This window comes from Lepidothrix coronata, unplaced genomic scaffold (genome assembly GCF_001604755.1).
Source record: "Lepidothrix coronata isolate B3197 unplaced genomic scaffold, Lepidothrix_coronata-1.0 Scaffold291, whole genome shotgun sequence".
NCBI classification, from domain to species: domain Eukaryota; kingdom Metazoa; phylum Chordata; class Aves; order Passeriformes; family Pipridae; genus Lepidothrix; species Lepidothrix coronata.
The window spans coordinates 334221-347426 of record NW_016690471.1 but is presented as its reverse complement, the minus strand read 5'-3'; the positions used below and the strand labels follow the sequence as shown (position 1 = coordinate 347426).

Below are 13206 nucleotides of genomic sequence, written 5' to 3'. Positions count from 1 at the left end.
GGAGCTAAAATAGTTCCCCACACGGCTGAAATCAGAAGCCTTCATTTAACTTTACAAGGCCAGTAAAAAAACAGTTGCACCACTGATCCGGCTTTGTCACAGAACGCCTCAAACTCGCGATGCTTAAATAGTTTAATAAAACTTACATTAGCTTTCTTTGATTTTTATAGCCTTGAATTTATTGCCTGTGGAAAAGAAAAGGGGGCGAAGGAGGATCCCCTGGCGTTTGCAGCGCCCGTGCCCCCCTCGCACCTCACCCCCGTGTGCCCGCGGTGCGTGTCCAACACCCCCCCCCCCCGCCTCGCGCGCCTTTTCCGCGCCTTTCCCAAAACCTGGCGATTTGGGGATTTTCCCCTCGCACCGGCGCGAGTGGCGGACGGGGGGGTTCGAGCTCGGTGCGGCTCCGGCCCCGGCGACGCGGGGACACGGGCTCGGTTCTCCCAAGTTCTGGTGGTAAATCCCTTTATTGCGAGACGCTCCGATGGCGCCGTAAATGTTGGCTAAGGAAAAGGTGCTCCCCGTGAGCGCGGCAAAAGTGTTTCTCTGGACTTCAGCCGTAACAGTCCGGATCAATTTGCCTCTTTTAATCTATTACCCCTCCGTCCTGCTCCCTCTCACCCCACAACACGGAAGGATATTTGAAGTGAAGGGCAAAGAGATTTCTAGGAATGATAAATCATCGCGAATCCTTCCTGAAGTGTACAGAGGTGGGAAATCTGTATTAACAGGCTAATAATAACAGTGAGGGGGTGCTAAGAACGGCCTGGGATGAAGGGGAAACCCATTTCGCGTTTCCCCGTGTCCGTGTGAGTGTCTGTGCCTGCACAGAGCGGAGGTGGGAAATCGCTGCCAGAGGTGTTTCACTGGTACTGGAGGATGATGAAGGCAATTAAAAACCTCCATCCAAAGCCCGAGATTTCCCTTTATTCCTATAAACGGGGCTTTTCCAGGAGCATCTGCCCTGCAGCCTGACGGAGGGACGCGTTTCCCCCACGTCCGGGACCGGGGCTCCTCTAAATGAGGCGCAATTAGGAAGCTGTCCATTTTCATTTTAAAACAAAACAAAAAAATAATCCAGAGGGTCGGGATGATGGGCAAGGAGAGCCGGAGCTTAATGCCGGAGGTCAGATTTAATTCGAATTTTTGCAACTGTCTGGACACCGAGAGCCCCCCCCAGGCAGCTCCAAACCCTCCCTGTGCTGGACGAGGAGGTTCCGTCCCGGGCTCCAGCCAAGGTGAGGGTTGGGGAGAGTTTGGGGACCCCTCTCCAGCCTCGGGGTTGCGATCTTGCCAAGCCACCCGTGGGGAGATGTCACCAGGTGAGTCCTGTGAGCACTTCCAGCTGCCCTGCCTACTCTGCTCTCCTTTCCGGGGGGGTTTTCATCCAAAATGACTCCACATCACCCCCGGAACCGGAGCGGGCAGAGGGATCCCCCAGCAGCGAGCAGAGCGGGGCAGGAGCGCTGCTCGCTCCGGTGCCTCTCACCCAAACGGGGCTCGTGTGAAACCAGGGGGGAATTCCTCATTTTTCCAACTTTCCACATTTCTACGTCCTTTTATTTTTTTTTATTTTTTTGTTTTCCCCCCGCTCCCTTCTTTAAACTTCCTCGAGAGTTGGTGCGGTTTTGAAAGGCAGAGCCCCTGTGTCACCAGGCGTGAAATACGAGCCGGGAGCTCGCACCGTCATATTTCTCGGCTTTATTGCCTTTCAGAAATGATTTTTAAAAATCAGGCCGGTCCACAGGAGATTCGGAGGGACTCCGCAAATGTTATGAGAGCTCGGGAGAGGAAAGGGCTGATTTAAGTGTGTTGTGGAGATGAAACTCGCCCGGCGCATGGAAATGTGTTTATACAAGTGATGGATAAACAGCCGTGTTGGTAGCAGGGTGTTGAATAAGGAGAGATGAAATTATTGAACGTTAATTGAAGCAAAACACCTGTTCTCTGTTCGCCAGATAGATTGGCCGTGTCTTACCTGTAATAAATATATTCCTGGGAAAAAAAAAATCCTGGTGCGCCTCCTATAAATAATGATGAACTGTGTCAGCATGTGAGTATATAATTTTCTGTAGTATATAAATTTAAACCAAGAAGACTCTCAGGAGCGTGGCTGTGAGGCAGAAACCAAGGGGTTTCAGATCCCTGGTGAATGGAAACCTCACAAGAAGATCTGCAAAACCCATTTGCTTTCGCTCCTCTGGAGGTTTCCGTTTGTTCAAGAGTTTATTTTTTATGCATCTCCCCATCGCTCATCTCTTTGTGGCCTTTTCTGAGAGGGGCTTAAGGCAAATTACAGCTTCATCCCAGGTCTGCTCGCTTGGAGACCACGTCGTGCAGCGCTGCCTGCTCCGGGTGACATTCCAGAGGCGTTTAGGTCTTAAATCCTTAATTAAAGCCCACCAGAAATTAAATAAAAAACTCTTCCGTCTGTAAAAAAACCAAAACAACAACAACACAACTCGGAGAAGGAAAACTCAAGGAGCAGAGTCCAAAAGTCTGAATCCTTGGAAGAGAGGAGGCAGGATATGCGAGTTTGGCTGGGTTTGAGAACGAGATTAATTGTAGATATGGGGTTGTTGTGGCGTGTAAAGGGAAGAGGAAGTGGAAAGAGTTATTCAAAATAAAATTCGAAGTGAAAACTTTTTCCTGCTTGCAGAATCAGCCCCGAGTGTGTCTGGCTGTGAGGAAAAACTCAGAGTATTGTCAGCCTGCAGTGGAGAAGCAGAAGCTTCTGAGCTCGGATAGTGTTTATAAATAATCTTTATTGTCTGTGGAGAGAAGGAATATTTTCCGAGTAGTGTTTTGAAACACACAACTGCCAAAATCCATCTTTACGAGTCACTCCTCGGGTCGGCGTTTCTGAGCTGAAAGCAACCAAATACACAATATTTTTGAAATATGCAGATTTTAAGTCTGTGCAGTCGTCGCTTTTTACTGATTTATAAGTTTTGGGCTTAAGAGAGAAAAAGACCGGATGGTCCATTTCTTACCGGAAACACATTTAACCACTTTTTCGAGGCTTTTTGTTATAATTTATTAGAACTGGCGACTTCTTCCAACCGATTTTGCCCCTTTGTCACCGAGATGGAGAAGGTGGAGGAGATTTGGGGGTGCGGGGCTTTACCCCCAGACGGGGCAGGGTTGGGGGAATTCCAGCAGGATCTTTACCCCCAGAGGCCGACCCGGCGTCGGGTGGAACCTGCACGACTTTAGGGATATTTTAGGGATATTCCCTTCCCCAGTTTAGGTTTGGAAGCCGATAAGGATAAGCTAAGGCAGGATAAAAGCTGAGAGTGAACTTCACGGCTGTGGAGAGTCTGGAGACCAGATTCTGATAACTCAGCCTTCAAAGGGCTGAGCGTTTATTTTTGGTGATATAAAACATTCCAATATTATAATAATAATAATAATAATACTGATAATCACAACTAGGGAATGGCTTTTCTTTTTTTTTTTTTTTTTAAGGAGCAAAACGTAATTTATGAATGATACATTTTAGGGCAGGTCGGAGAGGTTATGGAAGAAACTTCAGTCATGGAAACCCGTCCGAAGGCACGAAAGGGCAACAAAAATTCCCTTCTGAAGTGTAAAACTTAGAGGGAAAAAAAAAAAGAAAAAAAAAAGAAAAAAAAAAGGAAAAAAAAAGTGAAATAAGTTTCTGGAGCCTAAAAGCCGAAGGATCTACCTTTGCCATTTCCTGTGCTGGCTCTCGGTTTGAATGCTGCCGTCTGTTAAAAATCCGTAAGTGGGGAGGGAGGGAGGAGGAGGAGGGGGGGAATTCCTTGTCTGAGGAGAAGCAAAAACAAGTTACACATGTGGGCAATTTTCCAAGGACCGAAAGTGTACTCTGGCTAAAAAAAAAACCAATTCCAAATGAGGTTTGTAATCTCAGCAGTTAATAAAGCGTTTGGGTCCCCCTGTAAAGTAAAAGCGTATGTGCATCTGAAAAGGGAAGCTGGAAGGAGAGAAAGTTGAAATAAAGTTGGGTTGTTGTTCGGGAACCCACATTCTGGCTACTGGACTGATCTCCCCCTCCCCTCGCCTCCCTCCTTGAAATAATATTCAGCTCCCATGGAATAGTTGGGCTCCGGCTGCTGCGGATTTTACACCCCGGGAGCTGCTGGGGTGGATTCCACTGGCTCTGCTTTGGGGTCACCGCGATATAACAGGGGTAGCCCCCCAAAAAACCCACCAAACTCAAAAAAACCACCCCCAAAGCATCGTCCAAGTCGCGTTTAGTCTGGGAGGAAGGGAAGTAACAGCCCGCAGTGGTGAGAAATCTGTCGCTCGCACTCAAGGCAGGGGAAGAGGGTGGGAAAACACAAGCACAGGTACGAGGGTGAAGTTGCGATGGAATTGTTTCCATAAAACCGGGAGCGCGAGCCCCGGTGAAATAAAAGGGGGAGTTTCTGGCGGAGAGGCTCCTTTATCAACACTTTTGCCCGTAATTAAAACTCGTCCCGGGTGGGGGGAATATGGGACAGGCTGGACTTTGGCAGGGCAGCGACTGGGGGGGGGATGCGGCGCATTAAAAGCGCGGTTGCTCCTCGAGTGTTGGCTCAGAAATGTGCAGCGTGTCCCAAACCGGGCAATTCCTCCGCCGAGGAAAACCCTTTTATCGTCCCCACGCAGCGGCTTCTCCAGGTAAGGTCCTCTTATCTTTTTTTTTTTTTTTTTTTTTTTTTTTAATTCGCAAAAGGAGGCGAACGAGGCGCTCCCGAGGCACAGGCGGGACCCCCTGCCCACCTCTCCCCGACCCCCTGCCCACCTCTCCCCGAGCCCCTGCCCACCTCTCCCCGCTGCTTCCCTGGGGGAACGAGCCCCAATTCCCGTCTTCAGGCAGCAACACAGCCCCCCCCGGGCCTGATCCTGCTCCTTTCCCAGCTCCGTGTCCCCCGTTCTCCTCCCGGCCCTTGTTTCCTGTATTCAGGCGGGGAGGAGGCAGATCGAAATCAGAAGCCCAGACATTTTTACAAGGCAGGTTCGTGGGGTTGCCTTTGGGGCCATTATTACCGAGCGGTTTATGATTAACTTTCCCAGATTGTCCTTTTCCGTTTAAGGGCTTTGAGTGAGGGCACAAGCGGCGCGTTGTTTCTAAGGAAGGAGTCACGGGGCTCGCAGAGCGAGGCAGAAAACTCCGAGTTATTTTCCGCTGTTTGACTTTCCCTCTCCTCCCCTCGAGCGGGTGTTTGTTTATAGGCGAGGTGGGCACAGCGCCTACAAGAATCACCAGTTTCGGGAATAAAGCACGCACCAGTTTAAAACCCAGACAAGTTGGCTGTTTGTTTGTTTTCGTTTTCTTTAAACGCTCAGAGCGGAGGGGGGGAAAAAAAAAAAAGCAAAACACCGACGACAAAAAAATCCCTACCCAAGGCCACAAAAAGTAGCAGCAGATGGTGGGTTGGACCCTGGATATGGTATCAAAGTTTAATTCTTTAAAGCTCGAAGGCAGATCAAGTCCCAGGCTTATTTAGCCGTGGCCTGGACCATGTGAAATTTGTTTTTATGCGTGTTTGGAACAGCAGTGCGGGGAAAATCGCTTCCATGAGCCGCTTCCTTACACACACACACAGAGAACTCTGCGGGCTTCCAGCTTGCAGAAAGTGGAATGGGTGGATTTCATCTGAACACACACTTTGACACGCAGAACTCTCCGCACTCCCTCTTTCTCCCAGAGATTTTTACGGTTTTAAGTTATTTTATTTTAATTTTTTTTTTTAATCAGTATATGCCCAAGCGCAACATGTTGAGACCCGGAGGGAGGATGTGGTGAAACTATTGTGGGCATTTCCGAGACCACCTATAAACCCATTTATTTAGTGAAATTCGCAGCCGTGGTCTGAAAAATGTCATATCTGCGAACTTAAAATGATGTTTTATATGATGAACTTACAGATCAGTGCCCAGCCACGAGATCAGCCGGGCGGTCTTTTGAGGGGCACAGACCCCAACTTGGCATTTATCAGTCCCTAAAGACGTGGGGATGTTTACTACGAGATGCAGGAGCTCCTCGGGGACTGAATATTCCTTATCCGATGGCAAAATGTGGCATTTTCCATAGGAAAAGTCACAGGACCCACTCCCCACCCCGGTCCCTAAAGCATTGCCAGCGGTACCTTTAATAAACTTATTTTATCCATTGGAACAGTTAAACCCGGGAGCTCTTTTGTGTTCCCTAAACCCACGCGTTACCCTTTACACCGAGGTGGAGATCACAGCTCCTAAAATAAGAGCCACTTAAATTCCTTTATGGCTTTGTGTGTATATTTATAGGGATATTATATTTTTATGCCAGACACAAAGTTTATTGCGCACACGGAGGGGTTTGCTGACCCGGGGGGGAGGGGGGATTCGCTGGGGAGGGGGATTTCAGCCTCCGAGAGGCGCCGCAGCCTAATTAGACCGTTAATAAGCTCTTGATGATTCGGGGCGTGACCGCCTTGTCTCGCAAAGAGGTCCCTGAAACGGGGATTTAAACAAAGAAACCATCACCCCTGGCCCGGCCGGGCCCAGTCCTGGGGCCCGGCGGGGTGCGGGGGGCACGGAACGGGGGCGGGGGACACGGAACGGGGTGGGGGACACGGACCAGGGTGGGGGACACGGAACTGGGGTGGGGGACACGGAACTGGGGTGGGGGACACGGAACTGGGGCGGGGGACACGGAGCCGGGTGGGGGACACGGAGCCGGGTGGGGGACACGGCCCCGGCGGCTCCGATGCGGTCCCGGGGATGGAGAGGAGGGGGAAAACCGCACCGCCAGCCCTTTCCCATCCTTCCCGGGACAAGTGTCCGCGCCCGGGAAGGGGGACACAGAGCGGGGGTGAAGGGGAGTCACGGTCCCAGGTGGGGGACACGGGCGCGGCTGTTCCATGGGGATGGAGAGGAGGGGGAAAACTGGGCGGCCGCCCCTTTCCCATCCTTCCCGGGGCAAGTGCTGGCGCCCGGGAAGCGGGATCCGGGCCGAGAGTGGAGGGGAGTCACTCCCGGGGGAGGGGACACGGAGCCGGGATGGGGGACACGGAGCCGGGATGAGGGACACGGACCTGGGATGGGGGACACGGAGCCGGGATGAGGGACATGGAGCCGGGATGGGGGACACGGAGCCGGGATGAGGGACATGGAGCCGGGATGGGGGACACGGAGCCGGGATGGGGGACACGGACCTGGGATGAGGGACGCGGAGCCGGCAGTTCCATGGGGATGGAGAGGAGGGAGAAAAAGCGGTCTGCCAGCCCTTCCTCATCCTTCCCAGGGCATGTGCCCGCGCCCAGGAAGGGGAATTGGGATCGGGGGTGGAGAGGAATCACAGTCCCGGGCTGGGGGACACGGACCTGGGATGGGGGACACGGACCTGGGATGGGGGACACGGACCCGGCGCCTCCGCGCCTGGTGCCGGTGTAGTCCAGGGGGTGGAAAAGACGGGGAAAACTGGGTTGTCAGCCCTTTCCCATCCTTCCTGGGGCAAGTGCTCGCCCCCAGGAAGGGGAATTCGGACCGGGGGTGGAGGGGAATCACGGTCCCGGGGGAGGGGACACGGACCCGGGCTGGGGGACACGGACCCGGCGTCTCCGCGCCCGGTGCGGTCCGGGGGCCGGAGGGGATGGAGGGGATGGAGGGGATGGAGGGGATGGAGAGGAGGGGGATCCAGGGCTGCCACCCCTTCCCCATCCTCCCAGGGGCAAGTGCCCTCGGCAAGCGAGAGCGAGGAGCATTAACTGGAGTAAATCAGGTAGTTTGATGTCCTTGTGTTTAAAATTAAAAGCCCCAACAACATGAAACTACCTAATTCACAGAGCAGTTCTAGTTCAGCCTTGGGTCAAAGGCTAAAATTGCCAAGAAAGGCGCCCGGGCAGCCATTTTGTTTGACATCATCTGCAATCTGAACTTTTATAATAGAAAACAGTTGCTAGGAAACAAAAGCAACAAAAGGATCTTTTCAGGGACGAAATAAAAACCCCTCGGATTGCCCGAAACAACTATTCAGATGATTTCCTATGTACAGTGTCTGGAGCGGATCCCTCCTGCAGGACTTTACAAATAGTTTACAAATAGACCAGAGGAAACAGTAAAATGCTATTGACTTTGAGAAACAAGCGATTATCGCAGCCATAAAAAAGAGCAAAAATCCCTAAAGTTCTTCCCCCACCTCCTCTGGAAAGCCAATTTAAAGGATCGTTTCCTATATGAAGCTTATTTATCAAGACTTCGTATTAAAACACTATTACCAGATTTATTTATTTTTTTTAATCTAAACCTGCCAGTGGTTGGAGAACTTTCCGCAGAGAATAGAGCTAAAGCAGTGAGTTCCGGGGGGGAAAAAAAAAGGCGATTAATTCATATTCTCCTCTCCCGAAAGGAAGTATAAGGGGATTCATTTAAAGGAAAGAAGAAGAAGAAGGAAAGAAGTCAAAAACATATAAATCAATTAAAGCAAGAGGGGGAGAAAAGCGACATCGGGGCTATTTTTTAGGTGTAAATAGCAACAGAGAGAAACTTATTGTGTCATTTTCTCCCTCCAACGCGCTGGAAAAGCGTGTTATAAAATAACGACTCGGTGGTGATAAAAGGGGGAATTAAAGCCGGGGGAGGCGGCGAGGCCCCGGGGGCTTTGCTGAGCTCCGAGCAACTTCCGCGGGGGAAGTCTGGCAGGAAAAAAAAGGCCAAAATCCCCTTTTAGGAAAAAAAAATATTATAAATTTATATATTTTTAAAAAGGACAATACAGCCCCCAGCCAATCTGGTCAGGCACAAACCACTTCTCTATGTGTATAGTGATTATATATTTAATGTAAGGTCAGTGTCTTACCTGGTAGTCTGGGGGTTTGTCCTCAAGTGTAATAAATAACTAACCGGGCCCAGCAAAAGGAATTATGAGAAAGGCTGGAAAGACAACAGGCAGAGATAGCCCCGGCCCGAAAGGGCAAGTTTAGGGGAGTTTAAAAGTTCATTGAAGAAACAAATCCTCCGAGTTCAAGAGAGACGCAAAGAGGAGCCAGAAACTTGATTATAACTTGGCTTCATTTCATCCCAAAAGCCTTGAAAAGCCTGGCTGGGCCGGGATATAAATCTGTTGTACCGGAAATACAATAAACCCGAGCCACGCTGTTGAACTTCCAGCGCTTTAGAGCAGGTCGGAGACGGGCCGGAATCGGCAAACAAACAAACAAAGCCACAAAGAACCCCCCGAAAAAAACCCAAACAGCCACTTGGGAGAGGAGAGAAGAGAAGAGAAGAGAAGAGAAGAGAAGAGAAGAGAAGAGAAGAGAAGAGAAGAGAAGAGAAGGGGGGAACTCTTTTTTGGGGGGGAATGTGGACAACAGGAGGGTTGGATTCTGGTTTTGTCTTGGTTAGAGTTCTAAACGCACAAAGGGAGGAAAAGGTCCTGTGAGCCCTCGTCTTTTATAGGCTCTAATTTGAAATTAATACAGATTTCCCCCGATTAATTCACAATTCATTCTTTCTCTCCTTTTTGATACGCAGATATGGGCAGGTTCAGCTAAAAATTAGAGCTGTGAGGGGCAAGAATTTCAAGTTTACTGTAAAACTTCGATTATTTTTGCCAACGAAGAACCCGTAGTATCACATACCTGCAGTAGTTACTACATATTACTGCGTGGTGTGTGTTTGCAGACAGGCAAACAGAGAATCTCCTCTATTTACAGCACCACACCTACGATAATTTAACAATTTGTCGACTATTTTCTATTTCCTAAAAAGAGGAATAAAAAAAACCCCAAACAAACAAACAAACAAAAAAACCTCAGACCCACCACTTTACTTTTTCTGCCAGCGCAATTTGTAAAACAAAAGTGGCGGTCACACTTGAACTCGCGCTATTAAAAGCTCTTTTCTTTCGCGCCGAACAGGCAGGAGGGATATATTTTTAAAGAGCTTTCGCTTCCTGCAACTTGGAAATGAAGCCCCTGACTCGCAGATGGAAAAACATAAATAAGGGAAAGCACTCAGGATCGGCGTGAAAAACGCGCGTGTGCCGTTTAATTTCGCGATTGGGTTTAAAAATAAATAACAGGAAGGGGGGAAAAAATTGAAAGTGCCCCAAATCTAAGTAGGGGATGGATCAGGTTTAATTCTCGCGCTGGAGCAACATTTTAAGGTAATGGGCTTTTTTTTTCTTCCCTTCTGGCTGTCGCTAAAGTTTCGAAAGACATTTTAAATTCAGATGTCAGGGACGAGCTGGAGCTCTCAGCCGGTAAATGGATGTGCGAGCCCCGAGATAACTCCTCCCTGTCAGGGGAATGAACGCTAAAATAATGAATCGGGGGGATCTGAAGTGTTTGCCCGAGCATCCATCAGTAAATGCAGATGTGTGCACATCTCCATTACACACTCACGGGGCAGGAGAATACATCAATGATGATCCGAGGGAAATGGCCCCGAATCTCGAAAATTACAGTTTCTTTGCGACCCGCTCAGATAAAAAGCGATGTTTTTATTAAAATCCCGTTCCAGCAGCTGGTCCCCGCCGTCCCCATCCCGCGGGGAAGCCTTCGGGAATATTCCGTGTCCGTCCCCTGGGACGCGGGCGGGGGTTCCCAAAGGGAATAGGTGACAAACGGGAGGCGCTTTTAGGGCAAAAAGATTAAAAAGTTGCCCTCAAACCCTCCTGCTGCCCTCCCCCTCCCCGCGGGGTGGGGATGGGAGTGGGAAGCAGCTCTTCCCTCGCTCCCGTGTGTCCCTCAGGCCCGGGGATATTCCTGAACAGCCTTTGCAAAAATAAGCCATATTTTATTTATTTATATATTTTTTTTTTGCTCGAGCGCTTGAATTATTGCGGGCCCGGTAATAATAATAATAATTTAATAAAGGGGAATAAATAATAAATCCCGCCCCGGCGCTGGCAGGGGCTGTGATTATTGACTCCTGGGAGCCGGGAGGAGAGGGAGGAGAGGGATGGGGAGGAAGAGGAGGAGGAGGAGGAGGAGGAGGAGGAAGAGGAGGTGGCCGTACCCGTGGCCTCGGGGCGGCGCTCGCCGGCCGGTTCCTGCAGCGCCCTCGGCCCGGCCCCGCTTTTGTTTCTCTGCCAAGCAGAAGACAAACATTTTCACTGATTTTTGTTTTCTTTGCCTTTTTCTTTTCTTCCCTTTTTTCTTTTTTTTTCTCTTTTTTTTTTTTCCTTTTTTTTCTTTTTTTTTTTTTTTTTTTTTTTTTTTAATGGGAAGAAGAAGAAAAGGATTTCGCAATAAAAATCGAACTTTCTGCCGCAGGGAAAGGCGCGTTAAAATAAACTGAAGTCAAATGAAATAAAATGAAATGAACTGAAGTCAAACGAACGGAAGTCGAATGAGATAAAGTCAGATGACACGAAGCGAAATAAAACAGCTTAAAAAATTAAATTAAATGAATATAAATAAATAAATAAAATAATAAATAAAAAAGACACCAAATAAATTAAAAAAATTAAATGGAACGAAATAAAATAATAGGATAAAATAAAATAAAAATAAAATATGACACCCACGCATTTCTCTGGAGTCCCGCAGGGCTCCTGAGACCCCGCGCAAAGGAGGAGTCACTTTTCTGCCTCCGGGGGTTTCCCTCCCCCTGGAAATCCTCGGGGACAGCCCGGATTTTATGGATGAAACCCGCGATCAGACAGAATCATTAATCCCGAGAAGGAAAAGCAGAGGAACAACCCACGCGTGTCCCCGCAGCGCCCCTTCCCCTCCGCCCCCGCTTTCGGAGGAATTAAGGGAAGCAAACCCCAAAAGCAGAACCCAGGTTAAAAAGGAAAAGTTCCCTTCAGTGCTCTCATTAATTGGAAAGCTCCAATTAGTAGGAAAACTCTAATTGATAGGAAAGGAAAAGCGGCGGGGTTCAAGCCCATCTCCCTCCTCATAACTCCGACAATTCCCGATTTTTTTGCAGGGCGCACTGGGAACGCGGACGGCTCAGAGGAGCAAAACGAGGAGATCTCGGCGTCACAAAACCCGTAAGAAACTTTCCCCTCTACCCGAATTTAGTTTGGGGTGTCCGGGGATGCCGGAGGAGCCTCTGTGGGCTCCCGGCTGAGCTCAGGCCCAGCCGCGGGGGCCGCGACCCCCAAAAACCGGGCCCAGGAAAAGCTGTTTCGCTTGGGGAAAAAAATGTCAATTAGTCTCCAGACTTGCGGCAAAGTTCAGTCAAATGAGGTTTCCCTTAATTAACCATCGAGGCTTTGGCTGGAAGGGTTGGGGGCTAAGACTTAAAAAGTAATATTTACAGATATAAAAGTATCCAAAACGTTACGCTGGCCGCGATTAAATAAAATTAATTAGCAAAATAATTCGGGTAAGTCGAGGGTCGGACAAATCCATCGGTCAAGCGCATTTCACTTTCCCGGATTAGACCTCTCGCTTTGCCAAGAGCATTTCAGGTCCAGCAACTCGTGCGAGAATTGATTTAGCCCCGTACATTCTCATGCCAGCCAAGTAATTCTAAAATCTTATTTTGAATAATTTTCCGGAGAGTTTTCCTGGCTTTTTAGGAAGTCTTTTAGTTTCCGTGTTCGGGATATTGTGAATTGCACTTCAATATTTGTAAGAGTTTTTAGTCAGAAAAAAAAACTAAAAAAAGAAAAAAAAAAGGGATAAGGAATTATATTGATAAAAGTTCCCCAAAATGAGTAAAAGAAATAAATCCAACACCGGACGTTCCTTAGACAAAATACTCCATTTGTTCCTATTCCATCCATTTGTTGGGAAAATCAATTAAGCCTGGCTACCTCCAACTATTCACACAAGCCCTCCGTCCCGGAGACTTTAATTGGTTATTCTCCGGTTTTCGACTCATTATTAGAAATCCATAAAGCAGGGGAGGGACAGGAAATGAAGTTTAAAGGTACCTCGTTGCGGCACAAGCGCTTTCTCTGCCTCGCCGCGGACGGACGCGAGTTTGTGGAGACGGAGAGAGAAACACGTGGAGACGCGGAAGAAAAGCCGAGTCCCCCTCGGCGAGTGGACTTGGCAGTCCCGGCGAAATGACCTTTTGGTTTCAAGTCTAGCCGGGAGAATTCCTTCCCACCCCACAACAGCCTTCCTTCCTTCCTTCCTTCCTTCCCATCCCACAGCAGCCTGCCTTCAATCCTTCCTTCCTTCCCATCCCACAGCAGCCTTCCTTCAATCCTTCCTTCCTTCCCATCCCACAGCAGCCTTCCTTCCTTCCTTCCCATCCCACAGCAGCCTTCCTTCCTTCCTTCCCATCCCACAG

At 49.2% G+C, this 13206-nt stretch overlaps 1 long non-coding RNA gene across 1 annotated transcript in view; it reads left to right on the top strand.

Annotated features, from left to right (window-relative positions):
- Window positions 1-4623: 4623 nt before the first annotated feature.
- LOC108508361 overlaps window positions 4624-13206 on the top strand; it is a 10503-nt gene continuing 1920 nt past the window's right edge. Inside the window, exons 1-2 of the long non-coding RNA XR_001878382.1 lie at window positions 4624-4644; window positions 11887-11950. This is a non-coding gene — a long non-coding RNA (uncharacterized LOC108508361). The remainder of the gene's footprint in view (window positions 4645-11886; window positions 11951-13206) is intronic.